The sequence below is a fragment of the Gopherus flavomarginatus genome, chromosome 2 (assembly GCF_025201925.1).
Source record: "Gopherus flavomarginatus isolate rGopFla2 chromosome 2, rGopFla2.mat.asm, whole genome shotgun sequence".
Classification (NCBI taxonomy): domain Eukaryota; kingdom Metazoa; phylum Chordata; order Testudines; family Testudinidae; genus Gopherus; species Gopherus flavomarginatus.
The window spans coordinates 241,077,156-241,100,632 of record NC_066618.1 but is presented as its reverse complement, the minus strand read 5'-3'; the positions used below and the strand labels follow the sequence as shown (position 1 = coordinate 241,100,632).

General features: G+C 43.3%; 1 long non-coding RNA gene across 2 annotated transcripts in view; it reads right to left on the bottom strand.

Annotated features, from left to right (window-relative positions):
• Window positions 1-1,874: 1,874 nt before the first annotated feature.
• The window catches only part of LOC127045429 (uncharacterized), a 37,487-nt gene continuing 15,884 nt past the window's right edge, over window positions 1,875-23,477 (bottom strand). The window contains exons 3-5 of one of the 2 annotated variants that reach the window (XR_007772698.1): window positions 11,323-11,403; window positions 10,465-10,560; window positions 1,875-2,627 (exon numbers count right to left, since the gene is read on the bottom strand). This is a non-coding gene — a long non-coding RNA (uncharacterized LOC127045429). The remainder of the gene's footprint in view (window positions 2,628-10,464; window positions 10,561-11,322; window positions 11,404-23,477) is intronic. The other variant, XR_007772699.1, reaches the window with a different exon arrangement.

Genomic DNA, 23,477 nt, shown 5'->3' with positions numbered 1-23,477 from the left:
TCAGTTTGGAGGGTTTAATCAATTCCCGGATGTTTTTTGAAGGGAACATCAACATGGAGAGTTTTAACCTTCAAATTGGTTTTACAATGCTTTTATTTTTCCATGTGCAGGGCTTTCAAGTCAGGAACTAGATCCTTTTGATTTCCCTTAATCAAAGAAATTGAACGGGAGTGACAGGCTGGCTCACAGATGTGTTATAGCCTGTTTACATCAAGCCCCTCAGATCACATTTTGGAGGATAAATTAGCTTTATTGTTTGGACATATAAAGGGTCCATTTATCTTGTGAACATAAAGGTGTTTGCTAGGGCAAGAGGTTAAAACACTAATATAACATACTTGAGGGTGAGTTATTTGAGCAAGTTAACACTCAAAAGTACCAGAGTAACAAAAGTTTGTAAGGGCACTTCATACCCAAACAGAATCCTCCCTCCCCCCACAAAAAAAATACAGTAAATATATTAACACAAAAGTCCATTTCAGTGTGTTGTGCAGAATGTGGACTTTCTGCTGAATCAACCTATAATCAACAAACCCAGGTTCCTTAGCATATCAATCACAGGTTGATCCAAGGTAAATCTTTCAAAATCAGGTGAGACTGGTTCCTTAATTCCTGTCACCCTCTTGTTGGGGTGATAATCCCGATATATAACCCCAACACCATCTTCCTTAGCTGGTGCCTGATTTATTTTTATATTTGCATTAATTTGATTTGGTTTAACAATTTATAACACAGATAACTAAAAAATATATATTGTTACATTATACAACATAGTGATAATATAGCTACCAATACTACATTAATATTGATTTGCTTTTAATAAATGTATTATTTTTAACCTGGGTTATGCCAAACAACTGGCCAGTTTGCTTAACAAACCCCATATCAAAATTAACACTACAGGTCTGTCGCATCTTACGTGCATTTAACATGTGCAAATTCAGCTTTACGCAGTTGGCAAAAACAACAAAAAAAGAGAAAAATAACAATTTAGATACTGTTCGTGTAGTGCAGGTGATTCCGCCTGCCATTACACTCAATGTAATTTTGACTATATGCGGTTTTCGCTTTACACGCTGACTGCAGAACGTAACCCCAGAGTAAGATGAGACAGACCTGTAGTTAACCAAAAGTTGAATCAATAGAAAGTGTTTGTTTTTAAATTATTGAGACAAACATACCTATATTTATAACTGACACTTGCTTAAAAAAATTGAACTGCCATTAGTGTATTATAATAACACACCAATGGTGGCTATAGCCTAGTCAGAATATTGAAATAGTGTGATACCATAACATTGTTTTAATAATATTATTCTTTCATATTTTGTGTGCAAAAATTTTGTTGCAACGAAAAAAATCTCAAATGAAAATAAATGCAATAACATGGTCACGTGATGTAAAACATATAACCAAGGGACAAATAATTCCAATATTGTTATATATAAACACATGATGTCAAATACTTTAGAAAAAAAAAGTTAAATACATAAACAATCCACCAAATAACAAATTAGACATTGCTGTTTAGGGCAGGTCGAGGAAATCTAAGGGTTACAACTATTAACTGTTCAAGCATTTAGTTGACACCAGTATTGATCAATAAGGCAGATGAGTACTGTAAATTTATCCATTTTTTTAAAAACTACTTCTTTTTACTAGATTACACCTTAATTTGCCTATGAAAAGGTATCTTTCCTGAATGTTCATATCCTATCTAAAAAAACCAAATGGTTTAACTAAAATATTAACACATGCTTTATTTACCTAGATAAAATAAAAGGGAATTATAAAAAAAAAAAAAGTATTAGGAATTACTTTAGACACTTTTACTAAAATGGTGAATTTTAGATCAATAATAATAATCATGACTGTTATGCTGTGGGTAGCAAAGGCTGCTACATTTTTTATTTTTATTCTTATTTTTATAAAGTAAGGCTTTAATATTTCCTTTACAAAATTCCTGTATAAAGCATACATTGCTGCTTTCTTTTATCATGGCCAAGGATCTGTCCAGAATACTTATCTTTGGATAATGATACACAATCAACAATTAGTTAAACTAAAAATACATTTATTAACAATCAAGAATTTAAACCAACTTCTGTGGCTGGCATTCTGGCCAATGCAAATGTGCAACAACAAAACTATATATATTAATATTACAGATACTTAATATTTTAACTTTATCTAAGGGTTCTTTCTATCTTTGCTCCTTTTCCCAATTTCTTCCCCCTGCAGTACCTTGCAGATTAGAGGAATAGTGAGTGGGGTTTCCTTTACTCTACTTCCTCTTACTAAGTTATCTTTTATATTTACATCAGGCAAAGCCCTGGGAGCCAATGCTGAATTTTATAAATTACTAATATACTTAAAGTTAGATGCCCCTACACAAAAAACAGTGTTAATTGGCTTTGTTCAAACTACATTTAACATAAAAGTTTTAATACTGGTTCATATGTAGCAAATCTTAATCCTACATTAAATTTAGGTTAAAAAAAAAAGAATTGCTTTGTCTGTTCTTTTTCCCCCACAGATGCTGTCTAGAGAAGTTGCTTCCCCCTTTTTATACAGCACCACATTTGGTACGGGCCAAAGAGCTTTAACTTGACTGGTTTCTTTCAGCTCTGAGGTAATAAAGAAAAACAAAGTCACTCAGGCACAGATACTACAATTTAAAGGCACAGAGAACAATTAATGCCTTAATACCCTTGACTTTAAATTATTTCCCATTTAATCATTAAAGCAAACAGATTTTTAGTGGAATCACTTTACAAGATAATTTATTTCACACCTATTTTACATAAATCCTCCTATCTCCAGGAGAAGTAGATAAGATGACCCATGAGTGATAGTTGGCCTGGTAGGTTCCAGAAAATCTCCCATGGGTTACAAAATACTTGGTTACAAGGTCTCGAAGACATGTGAACAACTAAGGTTCTGTTATCTTCTGATGAATGGAGGTTCATTTGCCTGGTGCTTTGATACTTACTCATTTGACCATAAGTTTGTATCACTATTTCATTTAGTCCCCATTAACTTGTAACACACTCTTCAGTGGAAGGTATTCCTTCCACAATTTTCCTGTTAACTGGTTTAAATACCAAAAATTTCCTTAATTCCCCTACAGGAAGTGTCTCTTGTTCTCTTCCTCTTTGGCCTTTTAACAGATCAGTACCCAGGGGAGCGCCTTACAGTGCCTTTCCCCCCTTTGACCACTTACCATTGGTTATCCCCTGACAAGGAGGGCTAGTGATCAATGGACTCCATACAATAGTGTCGATCCTCCATTGGTGTCGCAGTCCAGAGAAGCTTTTGGGAATTATCAGGGGGGTCAGCTTATCTGAGCCTTTCAACCTACTGATCATTTGAATTGTCTATTAGCTCCCTCAGCCACTTAGATAGAGACTTGTCTGTAAGTGGGTGCTGGGTCCCGGCATTACTGCATATTCAATTACTATGGTACCACTTTTACAAATCACAATATTCCTCATTAACATTTGGGCATTTAAAACAAAAATAATTTCCTTCTAAATTATAAGCTACAGAAGTTTGAGATAAGAAGAGGAGGTAGACTAGAAGAGCAAGGAATACAAAAGAGGAACAAACTAAAAAGAGAAGTACTGTGCGCTAAATAATCACATTGCTTATAGCAGTCTGGCTCTTTAAGATCAAAAGCTCAAAGTGATTTTAACTCTAAATTTCCCATCCAGGTTAGTTTTCACATCAATCTCTTACAAATGGGGTGCTTTCTCTGTGTGTTCCCTTTGGGGTAGGGTCAGAGAGCAAATCTGTTCAGGCGCCAAATCTGTAGCCATTGTTTACTTTAACCAGTTACTCACCCCCAGGTGTGGGTTTACTCCTACTTTAATCTGTGACAGTTCAGCTCCCAAGATCAACTACAGTAGCGAGGTTATCAATAGAACCTATGGTGCATGACGGAGATTATATAGCACTCTTTCTATAAAAGACAGTTACTCACCTTTGTAACTGTTGTTCTTCGAGATGTGTTGTTCACATCCATTCCAATTAGATGTGTGCGCGCCGTGTGCACGATCGTCGGGAGATTTTTTTACCCTAGCAACACTCGGTGGGTTGGCTGAGGCGCCCCCTGGAGTGGCGCCTTCATGGCGCTGGATATATGCCCCTAGCACCCCCTCAGTTCCTTCTTGCCAAGTATTCCGACAGAGGAGAAGGAGGGCAGGTTTGGAATGGATATGAGCAACACATCTTGAAGAACAACAGTTATGAAGGTGAGTAACCGTCTTTTCTTCTTCGAGTGCTTGCTTATATCGATTCCAGTTAGGTGACTCCCAAGCCTTACCTAGGCGGTGGGATCGGAATGAGATGTCATGGAGTGAAGGACCACAGAACCAAATGCAGCATCATCCCTGGGCCGCTGCACTACCGCATAGTGGGCGGCGAAGGTATGCACCGATGACCAAGTTGCTGCCCTACATATCTCCTGTATGGGCACGTGTGCCAGGAAAGCAGAGTATGACGCCTGAGCCCACATGGAGTGGGTGGTAATCTGCATAGTTGGGACACCAGCCAAGTCATAGCACGCACAGATGCATGACGTGATCCAGGACAAGATGCACTGGGAGGAGACCGGAAGGCCCTTCATCCAGTCTGCCACCGCAACAAACAGCTGCAATGTTTTCCTGAAAGGTTTTGTTTGCTTGCTGTAGAAGGTCAGGGCCCTGCGAATGTCCAGGGAGTGCAGCTGTTGTTCCCGTCGAGAGGCGTGCGGCCTCAGGTAGAAGACAGGGAGGAAGATGTCCTGGTTGACATGGAAGGCAGACACCACCTTAGGGAGGAAGGCCAGATGGGGTCGCAGCAGTACCTTGACCTTGTGGAACACCGTATACAGTGGTTCTGAGGTGAGTGCCCTGAGCTCAGACACCCGCCTCGCCGAGGTGATAGCTACGAGGAAGGCTGTCTTCCAGGAAAGGTACAGAAGCAAGCAGGTGGCCATTGGCTTGAATGGGGCACCCATGAGTCTGGATAGGACCAGGTTAAGATCCCACGTAGGGACTAGTTGTCGAATTTGTGGGCACAGATGCCCCAACCCCTTGAAAAATCTGCTGACCATGGGATTGGAGAAGACTGAAAGCCCGTTTTCGCCCAGGTGGAAAGCTGAAATAGCTGCCAGGTGCACTCTGATGGATGTTATTGCCAAGCCCTGCTGTTTTAAGGACAGGAGGTAATCCAAGATTATAGGTACTGACGCCTGTAGGGGGCGGTATGACTCTGAGCATACTAGCAGGAAAAACACTTCCACTTAGCTAAGTATGTGGACCTGGTAGAGAGCTTCCTGCTACCCAAAAGGATCTGCTGAACCAAGCGAGAGCAGCACAGCTCAGATTGATTTAGCCATGCAGCATTCATGCTGTGAGGTGGAGAGATTGCAGGTTGGGATGATAGTCGTCCGTGGTCCTGAGTGATCAAGTTTAGCCACAGAAGGAGTGGAATCTGGGTGTCCACTGACAGCTCTATGAGAGTGGTATACCAGGGCTGTCTGGGCCATGCCAGGGCGACCAAAATCAGATGGGCTCTGTCCCTGCACAGCTTGATCAGGACCCTGTGGACTAACAGGAAAGGCATAGCACACGTGATCCTTCCACTGTATTAGGAAGGCGTCCTACAGGGAACCCAGAGAGTATCCTTGGAGAGAGCAGAACACCTGGCATTTCCGATACTCGCGAGAGATGAATAGGTCTATCAGGGGAAAGCCCCACTTCAGGAAGACAGAGTGGATGATGTCCGGGCAAACCGACCACTCGTGAGCCTGGAATGATCTGCTGAGGTGGTCCGCTAAGGTGTTCTGGACTCCTGGGAGAAATGATGCCACCAGATGGATTGAGTAGGCTATGCAGAATTCCCACAGATGAGTGGCCTCCTGACAGAGGGGGGACGACTGGGCTCCCCATTGCTTGTTGATGTAAAATGTGGCCTTTGTGTTGTCTGTGAGACTGCAACACAACGGCCTTGAATGCACTCTTGGAATGCTTGACACACCAGGCACACTGCTCTGAGTTCCCATACGTTGATGTGCAGGGATAACTCTCCTGCTGACCATAGCCCCTGTGTACAGAGGTTCCCAAGGTGGGCTCCCCATCCCAGGTATGATGCATCTGTGACTAGGGACATGGAGGGCTGCAGGGTGTGAAATGGCACCCTTTCGCAGAATGATTTGGGATCCAACCACCAGCCTAGAGAGGCTAATATCCCTGGCGGGATGGTAATCACCGTGCTCAAGCTGTCCCAACCTGGGCGATATACTGTTGATAGTCAGGCTTGGAGTGGATGTAGTCGCAGCCTGGCATGCCTGGTCACATACGTGCAAGAGGCCATGTATCCCAAGAGACATAGGCATGTTTTCACAGTTGAAGTCGGGAAGCTTTGCAGGCTGTGGATGATGTTCACCAGGGATTGGAAGCATGCTTCTGGCAGAAGTCTAGGCCTGAGTCTAAGACTGCTCCTATGAATTCTATCCTCTGAGTTGGTACCAGAGTGGATTTTGCAACATTGAGCAGAAGGCCCAGTCAATTGAACGTGTTCATGGTGAGCTGAACATGAGACTGCACCTGATCCCTGGAGCGACCCCAAATAAGCCAGTCGTCGAGATATGGGAACACTTGGATCCGTTGTTGACAAAGGGAGACAGCCACAACAGCCATGCACTTGGTAAACACCCTGGGGGCTATGGACAGGCCGCAAGGAAGGACGGTGAATTGAAAGTGATATTGATTGACCACAAAGCGAAGGAAGCGTCTGTGCCCTGGGTAGATTGCAATGTGGAAGTAGCGTCCTTCACATCAAGGGCGGTGTACCAGTCTCCAGGATCTAGGGAAGGAATAATGGTCCCTAGTGAGACCATGCATAACTTCAACTTTAGCATGAATTTGTTGAGTCCGCGTAGGTCCAGGATGAGCCGAAGCCCGCCCTTGGCCTTGGGGATTAGGAAGTTGTGGGATTAAAACCCCTGTCCCTTGACTCTCCTGGAACCTCCTCTATAGCTGCCAAAGCTAGAAGTGATTGGACCCCCTGTAGAAGGAGGTGCTCATGAGAAGGGTCCCTGAAGAGGGACGGGGAAGGAGGGTCTGGGGGGGAGGCAAATAGGAGGGAGTATCCCCTTTCTACTGTGCGTAGGACCCAACGGTCTGATGATATGTGGGACCACGCACAGAGGAAACGGGAGAGAGGATTTTGGAAAGGCGGGGAACAATCCTGAATGGAGACTGCTTCTCCATCCTCAGGCACACTTTCAAAAGTTCTGCTAACTAATTAAAGAGAAGTGCCATAATTGCTGGAGTAGGCAAGAAGCAAACACTCTTTTTGCCTACCCCAGGCTGAGGCAGTTGAGAAGGAAGGGGGCAGTTCATCCACACAGCCTGATACAGCCTCAGTCATAGGCGCCGACTCCATGGGTACTCTGGGGCTATAGCACCCATGGGGAAAAAATGATAGGTGCTGAGCACTCACTGGCAGCCTCCCTATTAGCTCCCCCCATCCCTCCCCAGTGGCTCTACCCCATATGACAGAGACCAAAAGTGCCTGGGCCTCCTGGGAAGGAAGGCTTATTCATTGGCTATGCTGCAATTCTGCTTTGTGAATTACCAAGCACTGACAGCCAAGTACAACTTCCACAACTACATTAAATTTGGATCGTTTATTGAACACCTTCATTCCAGATCAAAGGCAACAACTCCAGGCTACTATTGCTGAGGGACAGTTGCTGGCAAGAACATTGTTGCAGACAGAGATTGATGCTGCAGACACCGTGGTCTGTTTAGTTTCTGTGGTAGTGGTGATCTGTAGGGATTTCTGGCTACAACTTTCTTGCTTCCCACAGCATGTGGTTGAGGATCTCCCATTTGATGGACTGAAGTAGTTTGAAGCAGAGAACATTGAAGAGTCATTACATAACCTTATAGAATCCAGGGCTACCTCACACACGTTAAGCATCTATACTCCTGCAAACTAATAGAAGTTCAGCATATTGCAAAAGGCTCAAAGATGCCACCCTATATGATTCTCTAGATTCCACAGAAAATCCCAGGAAGAGGCACAGGTTCGAGAGAAATAGACCCTCTAACACATCTGACACAACTTTGCAACAGGCATTGTCATCAGAGTGCCAGTTTTGACGGAACAGTGAAGGATTCAAATTCCCTCACAACCCCCATTGTTAGACTTCATTGTTTTGCCCAACTTCCCCCAATAGAAACCAATGCTCCTATTTCCACCATGCATGGGAATGTATCACCTTGGACAAATGGGTGCTGGAGGTAATATCGGGTTACCCCATCCACTTTATCTCCCTCCCTCCTCCTCATCCATCTTCCCCATCCCTCTTCAGGGATGAAGCAGGAAATAAACACCCTTCTTTGTTTAGAACCGGTACCTGCTTAATACAGGGGAAAGACTTTCTATTCAAACTATTTCCTCAGACCAAAGAACAAAGGAGGATGTGGCCAGAATCTCAGGATGGTGCACCTGGAAGCTGTAATTCCTGCTATATTCAAGGGATAGGTTTTCAGCCCTCAACCTCCAGGGTGCATACTTCCATATAGTGATACGCCTGTCGCACAAGAGATCCCTCCAATTTGTGGTGGGCCAGGATCATTTTCAGTATCAGATGCTTTCTTTTGGCCTCTCCTCAGCTCCAAGACTTTTTCCTCGAAGGTCCTATCAGTAGCGGCTTAGAGGTTGATCCTATCAAGAGGTATTGTCCACCACAAGGACAGCACTTACTTTGTTTTTGGACCTGGGCCTTCAGCTGAATATAGAAAAAATCCACACTTATGCCTGTCCAGAACATACAATTCATAGGGTCATCCCTGGATTCTCTGACATCCAGGGCATTTCTTTTCACGGCTGGGTTCTGGATATTAGTGAGTCTTATCAAAATGATTCAGGACAGGCCCCAGACCTCAGTCAGAAACTGCCTTCAGCTTTGGGGTCACATGGCTGCTTGTACATTTGTGATCAGGGCCAGAGCCTGTACCAGCGCAGCAAGCAGGTGCGTGAGGCTGCCAATGGAAAGGGGCAGCACGTCTGGCTCTTTGGCAGCAATTCGGCGGCTCAGTCTCTCAGTCCTTCTCGGAAGGAAGGATCTGCTGCCAAATTGCTGTCAAAGAATGAAGCAGCGGTGGTAGAGCTGTGGCTGCTGATCGCGGCTTTTTTTTTTTTGCCACTTGGGGCAGCAAAAATGCTGGAGCCGGCCCTGTTTGTGACAGAGCAGACAAGGATACACCTCTGCTGTTTTCAGGGGTGGCTTAGAATGGGTTACTTGCCAAACAGACACAGTCTAGATAAGCAAGTGTCAATTCCCCAGTGAGTGAAGCCTTCTCTAGACGGATGGAAGATTCATTGCAATGTACGGGCGAGGGTTCCCTTTCTCCAACCAACATTGACAGTAACTGTACAGTAACCACAGATGTATCTGTTAGGTTGGGAGATGCATCTTGGCTCTCTGACAGCATGGGGCAGATGATTGCCCAAAAAGACGAGTCTCCATATCAACCTTCTGGAGCTCAGAGCAGTCAGAAATGCCTGTCTTCATTTCCTTCCTCTCATCAGATACAGATCCATATCCATCAAAGTCATGACCGACAATATGGCTTGCATGTTTTATTTCAATTGGTAAGGAGGGATGAGATCCCCTTCCTTAAGTACTGAGACAATAAAGCTGGTGCATAAAGCATCACATAAGGATCTCGGCAGTGCAACTATCCAGCATACAGAATGGGGGGGGAGGCATAGCTCAGCAGTTTGAGCATTAGCCTGCTAAACCCAGGGTTGTGAGTTCAATCCTTGAGGGGGGCCATTTAGGGGACTGGGGTAAAAATCTGTCTGGGGATTGGTCCTGCTTTGAGCAAGAGATCCCCAGATTCTAGTTGGAATCTTTTGGACTTGGGGGTTTCCAAGAGTAGACCTTTTTGCCACAACTACCAACAAAAAATGCCATCTATTTTGCTCAATGGGGAAACGTTAGATTGTAGTTCCCTGAGAGACAGCTTCCTCCTGTCTTGGATGGACAGAATGTTTTATGCCTCCCCTCTGATGCCTCTCGTCCTCAAGGCAATAAAGAAGATCAAGCAGAAGAAGGCCAGAGTCATTCTGACAGCCCCGATATGGTCAAGACAAATGTGGTTTCTTTCCCTGATTCATCATATTCTCTATCCTCCGATAGATCACCCAACAGTTCCTCAGCTCCTTTCCCAGGATGCTAGGTGTCTGATGCATCTGACGAAGTGGGTATTCACCCACAAAAGCTTATGCTACAATACATCTGTTAGTCTATAAGGTGCCACAGGACTCTCTGTTGCTATCCCAATGTGGGCATTCTTCAGCCCAAGATGGCATGGTTCCAAGATGGTTTGTGGGGCTAGAGTCATCCTGCTCTGTGGAGGTACAACACATACTATTAAACGGTAGTCCTCCAGAACTACATACCTTCAAAAGTGGACAAGATTTGGCCACAGGTGTGAACTCCACAATGCTGCTCCTGAATCTGCCCCACCTCCACTTGTCCTGGAGTACCTACTACAGCTTAAGAAATCAGGACAGTCCCTTAATTCCATCAAAATTCATCTGGCATAAAGCTTTTCATACTACTATCAAGGGGTTCTCTGTTGGCTCACTCCACAACTGTGAGATTCACAAAAGGCTAAGGGGAATCTCTTCCCACAGAAAAAGGTTCTACTGCTATCTGGGACTTGAACTCGGTTCACAAGAACCTCACAAAACCCTATTTTGAACCAATTGCCCCTGCTCCTCATTAAAACAGTCTTTCTAGTAGTTATTTACCTCAGCCTATAGAGTTAGAGAGATTGGGGCCTTAATGGTAGGACCCCCGACCCTTTCACAATGTTCCACAAGGATAAGGTGTCCTTAAAACCACGTCCCAGGTTTCTTCCTAAAATAACTTCCAAATTTCATCTAAATCAGAGCATATACCTACCAGTTTTCTTTCCAAACCTGCGTGCTTCCATCCTGGAGACTGTTCTCCATACTCTAGATGTCAGAGGGGCATTATCCCACTATCTGGATAGAACTAAGCCATTTCATAAATCCAATAGACTGTTTGTTTGTTTCGACTGCAGATAGGTCAAAAGTTTCTGCCATTTTTACCTAGAGATTCTCTAAATGGATTTCCGAGTATATTGTAGCTTGCTACCAGGTTATCGACATGCCACCCCTTATCAATATTTTGGCGCTCTCGACTAGATCACAATCTACATCTATGGTTCTCCTTAAAAATGTTCCCATTTCAGAAATCTGCAGAGCCACTACGTGGTTTTTGGCACATACCTTCTTTAGACACTATGCCTTGGTTGAATCCTCTAGCTCTGATGCTGCAGTTGGCAACGCAGTTCTCTCTTCTGTGATGGACTGTTTAAAAATAGATATGTAAGCAGAGTCAGGATAAGCTCTACCCTGACATCTGGTGGAAAGAATTTCAGAGAGTGTATTTGCATAGGCACGCCTACCCTATCCCAGACTGCCGAGCTGTGGGACTGCTTGGTGACAAATGACTCACCCTCAGTTGGGTGGTACTTGCTAGACAAGGGACAAGGGTTCCAAAACCCAGTGAATAGAGAGAGGCTGGGGACAGGTATCTGTGCCTGGTGGTGCAGTCTCCTTGTGGAGCCAGAAGCACCAGTTCCACCCCCTCCTCTCTCCACTGTGGAATGTCAGAGTTGATTTTTTTTATTCCCTCAAGAATCTAAATACTGGTTACTGAGCTGAATGCACTTTGGGCTAATGGTGCACTAGCACTGGGGCTCCCCCACTAAGAGCTAAGATCAGTAAGAGTTGAAATCACTAAAGAGCTGAAATAACTGAGCTGAGAGCACTGAGTACTGTGCTAACTAGGGGGGGAGCCTGAAGTTATACTGTGGAACAGAGCAGCTGGTGGAGTGGAGCAGTTGTGGGGACGGCTGGAGCGGATCACGGGACAGCTGGTGGCAGCAGAGCGGCTGGCAGAGCGGAGTAGCTGTGGGACGGGTGGAGCGGCCCACAGAGCGAGCGGAGCCGAGCAGTTTGCAGAGCAGCTCATGGAGCAGAGCAGCTGGTGGAGCGGAGCAGTTTCTGAGGACGGCTGGAGGAGCAGAGTGGAGCAGCTGGTAAAGCGGAGCAGTTCGTGGAGAAGGCAGAAGCAGAACCCACGGAGAGGCAGGGCAGTTGGCCCCGGACCACGTAAGGTGCCCCTTTCTACCCAGGCTGGGGGGAGGGACCTTTACAGATAAACTCTCGAACTCTGGGATGGCATTGACCAGAGACTTTTGGGTTGTTGGACTTTGGGGTTATTGGACTTAAAACTCTAAGGGGAAAAAGGACAGTGCCAAACGTACTTGGAGGTGGGTTTTTGTTTATGGTTTGTGTTATAACCCTGTTTGCGGTGTTTCTCCAATGGGATGCCGCATTGATTCCTTCCTTTATTAAAAAGATTTTGCTACACTCAGACTCCGTGCTTGCGAGAGGGGAAGTATTGCCTCCTAGAGGCGCCCAGGGGGGTGTGGTATGTGAGTGTCCCAGGTCACTGGGTGGGGGCTCGAGCCGGTTATGCATTGTGTTACTGAAACGGAACCCCTGGATACTGAACCCGGCCCTTGTTGCTGCCAACTCAGAGGGGCAGAAGGGTTACAGATATATAATATGGATCAGAGGATAAATCGTTCAAAAGGACACTATAATCATCTCAGAGCTGCGATCTCATTTTAAAACATTTTTATTTTGAATTTCTTAGACTGAAAATATGTTTTATATTAATGTGAGTTATTTTGTTTACTGTTGTTCTTTGTAGTGGGCATGCGTCTATATTTAAGTAAGTATATGTATATGCAAATAAAATGTAATCCAAGAAATTCTCACTGCTCACCTCCCCCACAAACAGACAAACAAAAAACCCTCTGGATTCTTCAAGAGGCCAAATTCTCCACAGGTTATAATAGGGCATGCGTCCATTGACTTCATATGACTTAGTCAAATGCGCTGCTGATATAAAGAGGCACCACTATTGCAGTCAGTGAAGTTACCCTAACTTATACCAGAGGTTAATGTGACCCCAAAACCTTTAAATAGGCCTGCTGTGACTATGTGGCAAACTGTAGATCGGCCACTGCTGGCAGTGGCCTTTAAACAATTTCTCACCTGACCTAAATCATTAAATGGTACTTTAAAAAATAAATCCATCATGCAGGCACAATGTCACTTTAGAGCTCATCTGTTTTTTTTACCAATCTTCACTGAAATAAGCAATACTGCATTTTAAAATGCAAACATATCCCACCCTTTTCTCTTCCCTTCATGGATCAATCTCACAGTGTGAGGAATTAGACACCTCACTCTCTTACTTGATGTTCCACTTCCAAAACTAGAAGAAAGTACAACTGTACCTCATAGTCTATATATCTTTCTATTGATAATAGAATTTACACTGCTTACTTTGCTCAGTTGTTTGGACATACTAGCCTCCATTGCTTTTTTATGCTAATATTTTCATTCAATGTACTTAGCGCTCTCTGTCAGACATAGAATACTGCAGGAGCTCTATGAATCCTAGACAAAAACTTTGTGAAAATGGAGTTAAGGATGAGAGCACTTACCAGTAATTCAGGGAAAAATACATTAGAGGGGTATGGTAAGTGTCCCAAAACCAAGCATCATAAATCTAACAAATTCAGAGTTGTTAAATCAAAAGGTTACTGCAGGAAATGCAGTGTTAAGGCACTCAAACTCTGTTACACCATCCAATAACGATACAAATCAGAGGAAGACATTTTAGTGTTTATGGTTCCAGATTTGAGTAGATTACACTAATTTTTAATAACATTTTTCCTCATGTCGCTGCACAGCCAACTCATTTAGAATTGCCCTCAACATTATTGGGTCCACAGTTCAAATCTTAAAAAGGCCACATTTAGATGCCCTTTTTCAGAGAGGCTACTGCTTCCCATTATTCCTAGTGGGAGAGAAACCAAGGTGTCCTCCAGTGCTGGCAGGAAGTGAAAAGAAACACTGTGAAGTAGATGAAAAGAGGCAGTGACCATCTTTGCAAAGAACAGACTGTGGCCTCAGTCCCATTGAGAACAAAGGGAGATGGCAGCCATTTTGAAAGAGCACAATTCTTCATGGCATTCTCTATAGAAGAATATTATTTGTCAACTTCAGCTGAAGAAGAAAATTTCATTTTTGAAGAATAATGAGAGGGAAATGTTTGGAAGGTGGTGGATCCTCAGATGTAGCCTATGCACAAAATGTCTGTGGTTTTTAACTTTGGGAGTTTGACAAGTCTGCAATATTCTGTTAAGATCACTGGAGCAAAAAAAGGCCTGATGCTGGGTTCTAAATTCCTTAAAGGAGTCATTTAGAAAAATAATTTTAACTTGGATGCTAATAAACAGATTAACTTTTAAATTTTCAGAAAATAAATTTGGTGCTCAAAGAATAAGTTCTTTAACTTGGGAGACAAGACACTGGGTTTTTCATACACACACAAAAAAAAAAGGTTGAATCCCTGCTTTAAGTGCAAAACTCAGCTCAACCTTAATTATGATACTGGTGTCTCTATAAATACCATTTAAAATAGATTGCAAAATCTTTCAGTTTACATAAAGTGAAATATTTCACATTTATTTCTCTCCTCTTTCTGTCTTGTATTATGAGTGAGTTACAGTAATTGTTAATGGAAAAAATAATCCTGTTTAAAAATACCCCACAGAATAAAATCTCAAAGTCTGCCTTATTTTTAAATCAGTAAAGTTTCTGTAATTTTTTGGCTGTCTAGCAGCTTCAGGGAGAAGTCAAAGTACTAGTAGTGTGGGAGGAGTTGAGCTGAAGAATAAATTAACTGTATTTCATTTCCCTTTAATAAAGAATTTCAGTTTTTCCACAGCTAACTATATAATCAGTTTGCTTCCCTGCTGGCTTGCTAACTTGCTGTTGGCTTTGCTTCAATAATACAAGCCTGTAATGAGGGAAACAGGAGGGTCTAATCACACTGAGGAGAAATAAGCAACTGTGATATAACAGGTAGTTTTAGCTGTGCAGAATTTTGCTATGTCTTTTATTATTAAAGAGCCCAAATATGTTTCCCCCATGTCTGCTCCACTTTGCAGAATAAAAAGCAGTATACTCCCTGAGTTTCATTAATCATTTTTCACTGATTGGGTGACACTAAATATTTAAATCCTTCTGTTTTCTGCAGCCTTGAGTTACCAGCATCCTCCCACCCCCACCCCCGAAGTTTTGTCATTAAACTATGTAAGAAACTCCAGTAACATGAATGCATTTCAAGTGTGGATGCCTGCATGAGTAATATAACATAATTTTGTTTTTCTGCTATAAAATCGTTAGTCAGAGTACACTTTAATTGTGAAAATATCGTACCAGAAGTCTTGGAACGATTACAGAGACAATATATACTATAATAACTGCTGAGTTTGTTTTTCCTGCCTTTCCATGCCTAGAAATTATACCCTATATTATGGGTTCCCTAACTGACTTGTAATTCCACATTTTTTCCAACACTTTGGATATACCAGACACAAGTTAAACATACAAGATAAAGAAAGATTATCTTTAGTCACACTATCACCAGACAAAAGGCTCTTCTGAGCAAGCAGCCCCTGCCCCTTCATTTCTATTTCAGCACCTCATTCTAAATGCTCTACTTTTAGTTGCAGATAATATGCTAGGCAGAAGTGTTTAAAAAGAAAATGGTTCTTGTCAGACAAAATGTAGCATACTTGTGGTGTTTTCAAAATTGAATTGGGGGAAAATCCATTTTTACCTAATGTTTTGGAAATCTTTGCTGCCAGGGTGGGAGGAAGGATGGGGAATAATTGGGGAAAGGGGGCTGGGTGGAGGTTAAAGTTCAAATTTAGTTTTCTGTGTCATTTGGTCTCATTCTGAATTGCAGCCAGGTGATCAGCAGCATTCAGTGTAACAACAGACAGATGTGGGAGGCTGGGCCAGTGTCAAGGAAGATTTGTAAGAAAAGTAAATAGCATAAACCAACACAGTGACTTATCTCCTTGCTCTAAAGCTTTTCTGCTAGTTATTAAATATATATATATTTATGTTATAAATAAACATATGTAGTTAGATTTTTAAAAAGGGCTGTAAAACTAGTACCTTTCTGCTGCTCCTCATGTGCTTTCTGAATTATATGCTTAGCTTGGTGACAAAAACCAACATTTTAACTTCAGCTCAGAAGTGCAAAGTCAACATAGCTGATTGAGTTCTGCATCATTAAGGAGCTTTCAGTGGCATTCTGATTTCAGAATATTCTGGTGGTGATGCATAAAGCAGAACCGACAAGACCTGATTTAAAGCTATAGAGGTCACTTGCAGCATCAGCAGTTAGGAAAACCATCTTGTTTTGACTTGTAAACTGGGTGAAATTCACTATGAATGCCAAATAGATCTGCAACGCAAAGGTATTGTTTTCTTGGGTTAATTTTCTGACCACAAACAAACCCAACATCATGTTTATTAACAACGTGAACTTATCATGGCTGAATTTTTATCAATATTTGGAGCTCTTTAAATATGACAGCGCAGTATGGGGCACAGATCACTTGCAGATTTAAACTAGTGCAAATGGTGTATTCTCTTTAATTTGAAATCTTTAAATCGTGATTTGAGAACATTAGTAACTCAGTCAGAGGTAATGCGTCTATTACAGGAGTGGGTGGGTGAGGTTCTGTGGTCTGCAATATGCAGGAGATCAGCCTAGATCAGGGGTTGGCAACCTTTCAGAAGTGGTGTGCCGAGTCTTCATTTATTCGTTCTAATTTAAGGTTTCGCGTGCCGGTCATACATTTTAATGTTTTTTAGAAGGTCTCTCTCTACAAATCATATATTATATAACTAAACTAGTGTTGTATTGTAAAATAAACAAGGTTTTCAAAATGTTTAAGAAGCTTCATTTAAAATTAAATTAAAATGTTGATCTTACACTGCCGGTCTGCTCAGCCCGCTGCTGGTCTGGGGTTCTGTTCATCTAGGCCAGCAGTGGGCTGAATGGGGCCTGCGGCCGGGACCCCAGCTGGGAAGGGTCTGGCAACCAGAACCCCAGACCGGCAGCGGGCTGTGCGGGGCTAGCAGCCAGGACCCCAGACCGGCAGCGGGCTTTGCGGGGCTAGCATCTGGGACCCCAGACCGGCAGTGAGCTGAGTCGCTCAGCCCACTGCCGCTCAGGGATTCCATCTGCTGGCTCCTGCCAGCTGGGATCCCAGTTGCTGGACCCGCTCAGCCTGCTGCCAGTCTGGGGTCCCGGACCTGCCCACATACAGTGGATACCTACCTTCTCCCTGGTTCTGGCCCATTCTCTTCCTCTCTCTCTGCACTTAGTTGAGGATGGGAGTGGACTGAGCACAGGGCTGGGGGTGAAGGGTCTGGCCAGGAGCTAGAATGAGGGAGGGGGCTCAGGGTTGGGGCAGGAGGCTTGGGTATGAGGGCACTTACCTGGGCAGCTCCCATTTGGTGTGAGGGGTGCAGGAGCTCCTGTTTGGTGCTCAGGGTGAGGATGGGGATGTGTGGGGTGCATGGGATGGGGGGTGGTAGGGGATGTGTGGGGTGCAAGAGTCAGGTCAGAGGGCTAGGCACGTGTGAGGGGGATGCAGGTGTCAGGGTAGAGGGGCTGGGTATGTGTGGGGGTGCCAAAGTCAGGGCTGGGGTCATGAGGGGTGAGAGACGGAGTCAACAGAGGGCTGGGTGATACAGAGCTCAGGGCAGGGCCTGGGGGGGCTGTGGGGGTGCAGGGCTTAGGGCAGAGGACTGAGTGTGTGGAGGGGTGTCAGGGCTCAGGGCAGAGGGCTGGGTGACTGCCCCCCCCAGAACCACCAACTGCCCCCGCTCCTTATCCCAGCTACCCCCTCCTGGGACCCCACCCCCTATCTAAGCCTCCCTGCCCCTTGTTCCCTTAGGACTCTACCCCCTACTTTTCCCCAGACTGTCCCAACCCTTATCCACACCTCCACACCCAGACAGACCCCCTGGACTCCCATGCCTATCTAACTGGTTCCCACCCCGACAGGACCCCCAGAACTCTGGACCCGTACAACGCCTCCCTGCTTGCCCAATCCCTCTCCACACCCCTACCTCCTGACAGCACCCCCGAACTCCCAAACCCCCAGCTCCTTGTCCCCTGACCATCCCCTCCAGAGACCCCCCCACCCTAACTGCCTCCCCAGGACCCTCCTTGCTCCCTGTCCCCGACTGCCCTGACCTCTATCCACCCCCCACCCCCTAACAGACCCCGGGACTCCCATGCCCCATCCAACCCCATCTGCTCCCTGACTGCACCCTCCGGAGACCTCCTCCCCTAATACCACCCGCGGAATCCCACCCCTCCATCCAACCCACCCTGCTCCCTGTCCCCTGACCGCCTCCCCTTATCAAACCCTCCCCCTGGACCCATACCCCTTACCATGAGGCGCCCTGCTGATCTGGAGCCCCACCACCGCGCGCAGCGGCGGGGCTCCGGATGAGCGGGGATCATCTTGCCCTCCCCACGGAGCCAAACGCTGCCCCGCGGGAGCACGCCGCCCCAGCCCCCAGAGCGCTGCGCATAGTGGCATGGCTCATGGGGAAGGGGGGGAAGGCAGGGGAGGTGCCAGCGGCTTGCTGCGCTCGCCCAGCGCTCCAGCCCAGGAGCGCAGACCCTGCAGCTTGCCACATCTGCAGGATTTTTAATGGCACACTGGGGTCCTGGCAGACCCCAGCGTGCCATTAAAAATTGGCTCACATGCCATCTTCAGCACGCATGCCATAGGTTGCTGACCCCTGGCCGAGATGATCATGATGGTCCCTTCTGACCTTAAAGTCTATGAGTTTAAAACAAGAGTTGGTAACTTCTGGCATGCGGCTCGCCAGGTTAATAACCATTGGGAGTTGGGCATCTGAGTGTTGGAAACAGGAACACTTCTTAAGCTGTTTTCAGTTAAGCCTGCAGCTTTTAGGGGACGTGGTTCAGACCCTGGGTCTATGTTTGTAGTAAGCTAGCGTGCCTGGCTCAAAGTAGGCAAGGTTCTGAAGTTCCAAGATGCCAGGGAAAACAGGCTTAGAGGTAGTCATCATCCGAGACTGCTATAACATGAAATATATGGCAAAATATGAATAAAACAGAGCAGCAGACATACAATTCTACCCCAAGGAGTTCAGTCACAAATTTAATTAATGCATTATTTTTTTAATGAACGTCATCAACATGGAAGCATGACTTCTGGAATGGTGGTTGAAGCATGAAGGGACATATGAATCTTTAGCACATCTGGCACATAAATATCTGGCGACATCAGCTACAACAGTGCCATGAGCATGCCTGTTCTCACTTTCAGGTGACATTGTAATTAAGAAGTGGGCAGCATTATCTCCCATAAATGTAAACAAACTTGTTTGTCTTAGAGATTGGTTGAATAAGAAGTAGGGCTGAGTGGACTTGTAGGCTCTAAAGTTTTACGTTGTTTTGTTTTTGAGTGCAGTTATGTAACAAAAAACCCTAAAATTATAAGTTGCACTTTCATGATAAATAGATTGCACTACAGTACTTGTATGAAGTGAGTTGAAAATACTATTTCTTTTGTCATTTTTACAGTGCAAATATTTGTAATAAAAATAATATAAAGTGAGCACTGTACACTTTGTATTTTGTGTTGTAATTGAAATAAATATATTTGAAAATGTAGAAAAAATCAAAAATATTTAATACATTTCAATTGGTATTCTATTATTTAACAGTGTGATTAATCACTATTCATTTTTTAACCGCAATTATTTTTTTTGAGTTAATTGCGTGAGTTAACTGTGATTAATTGACAGCACTAGTATTTAAACAATTGTTCTAGGTATATTCTACATAGTCAATTATGTCCAAATGCTTTCTGAGACTTCTATCTGCACTTTACTGGCTGAAAGTAAAAATAGTAAAAGTATTAACACTCTGAAAATATAAAGTGCTATACAAAAATTAATCATCACAATGGGTTTGTACTATTAATATTAATAGCCCCTTATTTCAGGTGGTGAAGCAAAGAGAGATCATGTTCCCAACACCACATGCCAAAGGTGCAGTCGGGATTAGAATTTTGGGAGTTCCTGGCTCCCAATCCCATACGCACCCAAAATAACAGTGGGTGTGGTGTTTTCTTGCTTGACAGTGGTTATGCAACCAATTCATGTAAATTATCTTTTTCTATTTAGTTCTGTAGGGTTTGGCTCTTCTTTGTAGGGGGTGTACTAAACATTCCATTGCATTACTGACTTTTCAGTTGTACATCCTGGGTTTCTTTACCTTTAGAAGCTTTGATCATCTTTTAATGCTCATTTTGGACAGTGTTCCTTGTGTACCCAAAATTCCCAGTGAAGTCATCTGGCACATGCATGCAGGATCAAACCTTGTGTATGTATTACTAATGGTAGCTACAGGCCACAATTTTAAAAATTAGCTAGTGATTTTGGGTGCCTCCGTTTTTTGGGGTGCCTACCTGGAAACACCTTAAAGGAAGCCTGACTTTTAGAAAGTACTGAAGATGCTCCCTGTGAAAAATCAGCCTCCTTCAAGGATTCTCAAGTTGGACACACTAAAAATCACTAGTCAGTTTTTACATCTTAACCACAATCCTTACAGTAAAACATTCAACCAGGTGTGTAACTTCTACAGATCATATACTGTTCTTTTGTAGCCTTAAAATAATATTTAATGCAAAACTAGCTAATTTTCTTGTTGCTGCCTGTTTGCTATTTAAGTGAAGCATTTAAGAAACTTTAATTGGTGAATAATTCATGTATTTTCTTGTCATAGAGCAATTAAAATCTCAGCTAAATTTAAAAATGAGTAAATATTAATTTTAAAACCCTCTCCATACAATGATTTTGATCTTGCCTATCTATTTAACATCAACTCACAATAGATATTTCTCTTTCTTTCCCTAAAATTTCATAAATTGCTGTCTATTGTTTTATGGTTGAAAAACTGAAGATATGATGTTTACATTGTTTCTTTGTATACCTTTATTCATATTAACTTAGCTTTTCTTAGTAAATGGGAGTATACTGACAGTTTCTCAAAAATCAATTTTATTTTTTGTTGATTTTGCTCTCCTAAACTACATCATGTTTGCAGAGTAGAAGTATTTTCTTTCAAAAATATTTAAATATATATATCCTTTGAGACATGGATTTTTGTTTAAATCTCTAGAGAAGTAAAAGTATATGTCACCAAACCCCACCCACAATGAAAAACACAGATCTGGGTTTTGTCTCATGTATATTGCAGTATTTCACTGCTGTTCTTGAAAAACTGTTCTTCATTTCTTAATGGAATTGTAAGCAAACCCATGCTACATGGTGTTTTTCACGATCAATTATTTTGTTCATTTTGAAATATATCTGTTTTCCATGTAAAGTCCCTATGTACTTTCTCCAACTAACCCCAGGAAAATAAATTGTTTATTTTAAACGATTTTGAAGTCTGAGTGGTCTAACATATGAAGAAACAGATTAGGTTGCAAGGCAATACTATACTACAGGCCTGCATATCCTTCTCTTTGTCGGAAATGGGATTATGGCACAAGTATAGAGGATTTCTTATCCATATAATTTGATGGCAGGAAATATTAAAATAAACTATAAACTCAATTTGCAGCTTGTCTTAGGGAGGAAATTGGGATATGACTGGGTAAAATACATACTGCAGCTTCATATTCAAAAACCTTGCATTTGCAGAAATAGAAATATTACATACGCTTCTCTGCCATTTCCTTTCAGTAAAACTGAATATAATTGCCTTACGAATTATATTAGTAAACGTAAATGTTAAGTTTCCAAGCAAAGCTATATAAGCATGAGTTTTCTTTACCCTTTACAAAAACTGAAGAGTTTTAGTGTCTTATTGTTGAATAAATGTCTGTGTCTTAATCCACACAATCAAATTAACTGAGGAATTAAGATCCAGAGGAAATAGTCATTACATTACGGAAGATTCACTTCTACAAACAGAATTAGTAGTTTATAAACCTAAAAACATTAGGGACCTAATTTTTAGAGGTGCTGCACCTCTGCAAATCACTTTGTAAATGAATTTTTTTTTATGAAAAGTACCAGATTTACATCCACTGAGGAATTACAGATAGGTTGTAACACAGCAAACATCCTCTTGTGGGCCTATCACAAGAGAGATGAAATGTTTCTTTTCTTGTATTTTGGATACTGGTCCACTGGTGGACTAGGCCAATCAACTTGCCTCAAATGAGGCACTTAACAGAAGATGGAGGTTTTTGGTTACCATCAAATGGGGCTTGTTTCAAATAACTCAGAGAATAAACATGACCATTAAAAAAAAATAATTAAATGTCCAGGGAATTCTTCTGTTTTTCTTGTCCTATTCAACTAATTGCCTTAAACTTGAATGAATACACTGAGGAACTACATAAGGAACTAATGAGGAACTAATAGTATTCAGCCAAGCATGTTCAAAGCAATACACCCATGCCCCTATTGCAGTGGTTCCCAAACTATTAGTTGTGTCCTCCATGTGGGGTTGCATCATAACTGTATGAGGCCACAATCCCACTTGAATATACAAACCCAAGTCCAAATGCGTCCAGACCTGCTTTACACGCACTGTATGTGACAGGTCACACTACCTGCAGGATGCTATTTTGTAAAGCAAGTATTTCTGCTAAGGACCTGTGGAGGAGATGCATCTGGTTCAACCACCAGCAGTGAGTCTAGTGTAGATATGGGGTCACAGGAATCAATAACTCTCAAACTAGTGTCAAGCAGGCAAAAAGTTTGGGAACTGCTATGCTACTGCTTGAGCAACAAACTCCAAAGCTCAAATTATGATGCCCCTACTATTCCAGTCATGTTCCTCACTTAAGCGGCCACTGCCAATAACGTGGCAGTTTTTGTGTACAAGATTCAGACCTGGTCTTGGAGCTCTACAAACTGTGTTGTTGCAGGTGGGTGGCACCCTCCAATGCTGGTCATGCATGAGAAACCGAAGAAGGGTAGCCTCAGGCATTGACCCCTGTATCTGCTTCATGAGAGTTGCAGCTGTCACATGCAGTGCCTCCTCCAGGTGTCTAAGAAGCTAACTCCTCCTCCCTCATTGCTTTTCCTAACATCTCTCAGGCCTTGTCTACACTTCCATTGGCACATAGGGTATGTTAGCTACATGATGCAGTGAAAAGCAGGCTGTGTCCACACTGTGATGTTAGCTACCCCTTACAGTAAAAGGCTCTGGAAGGGAGGAGACAGCAGGGAAAGATTCCGGCAAAGCCTTTCCCCACTGTCTCCCCCTGCCAGAGCCTTTTCCTGCTGTCAGAGACTCTTCTTGCAATGGGCAAAGGCTAGCGTTGCCAGGCATCCGGTTTTTGACCAGAACTTCCCGTCAAAAAGGGATCCTGGCAGCGCTGGTAAGCACTGCTGACAGGTCCATTAAAAGTCCAGTTGGT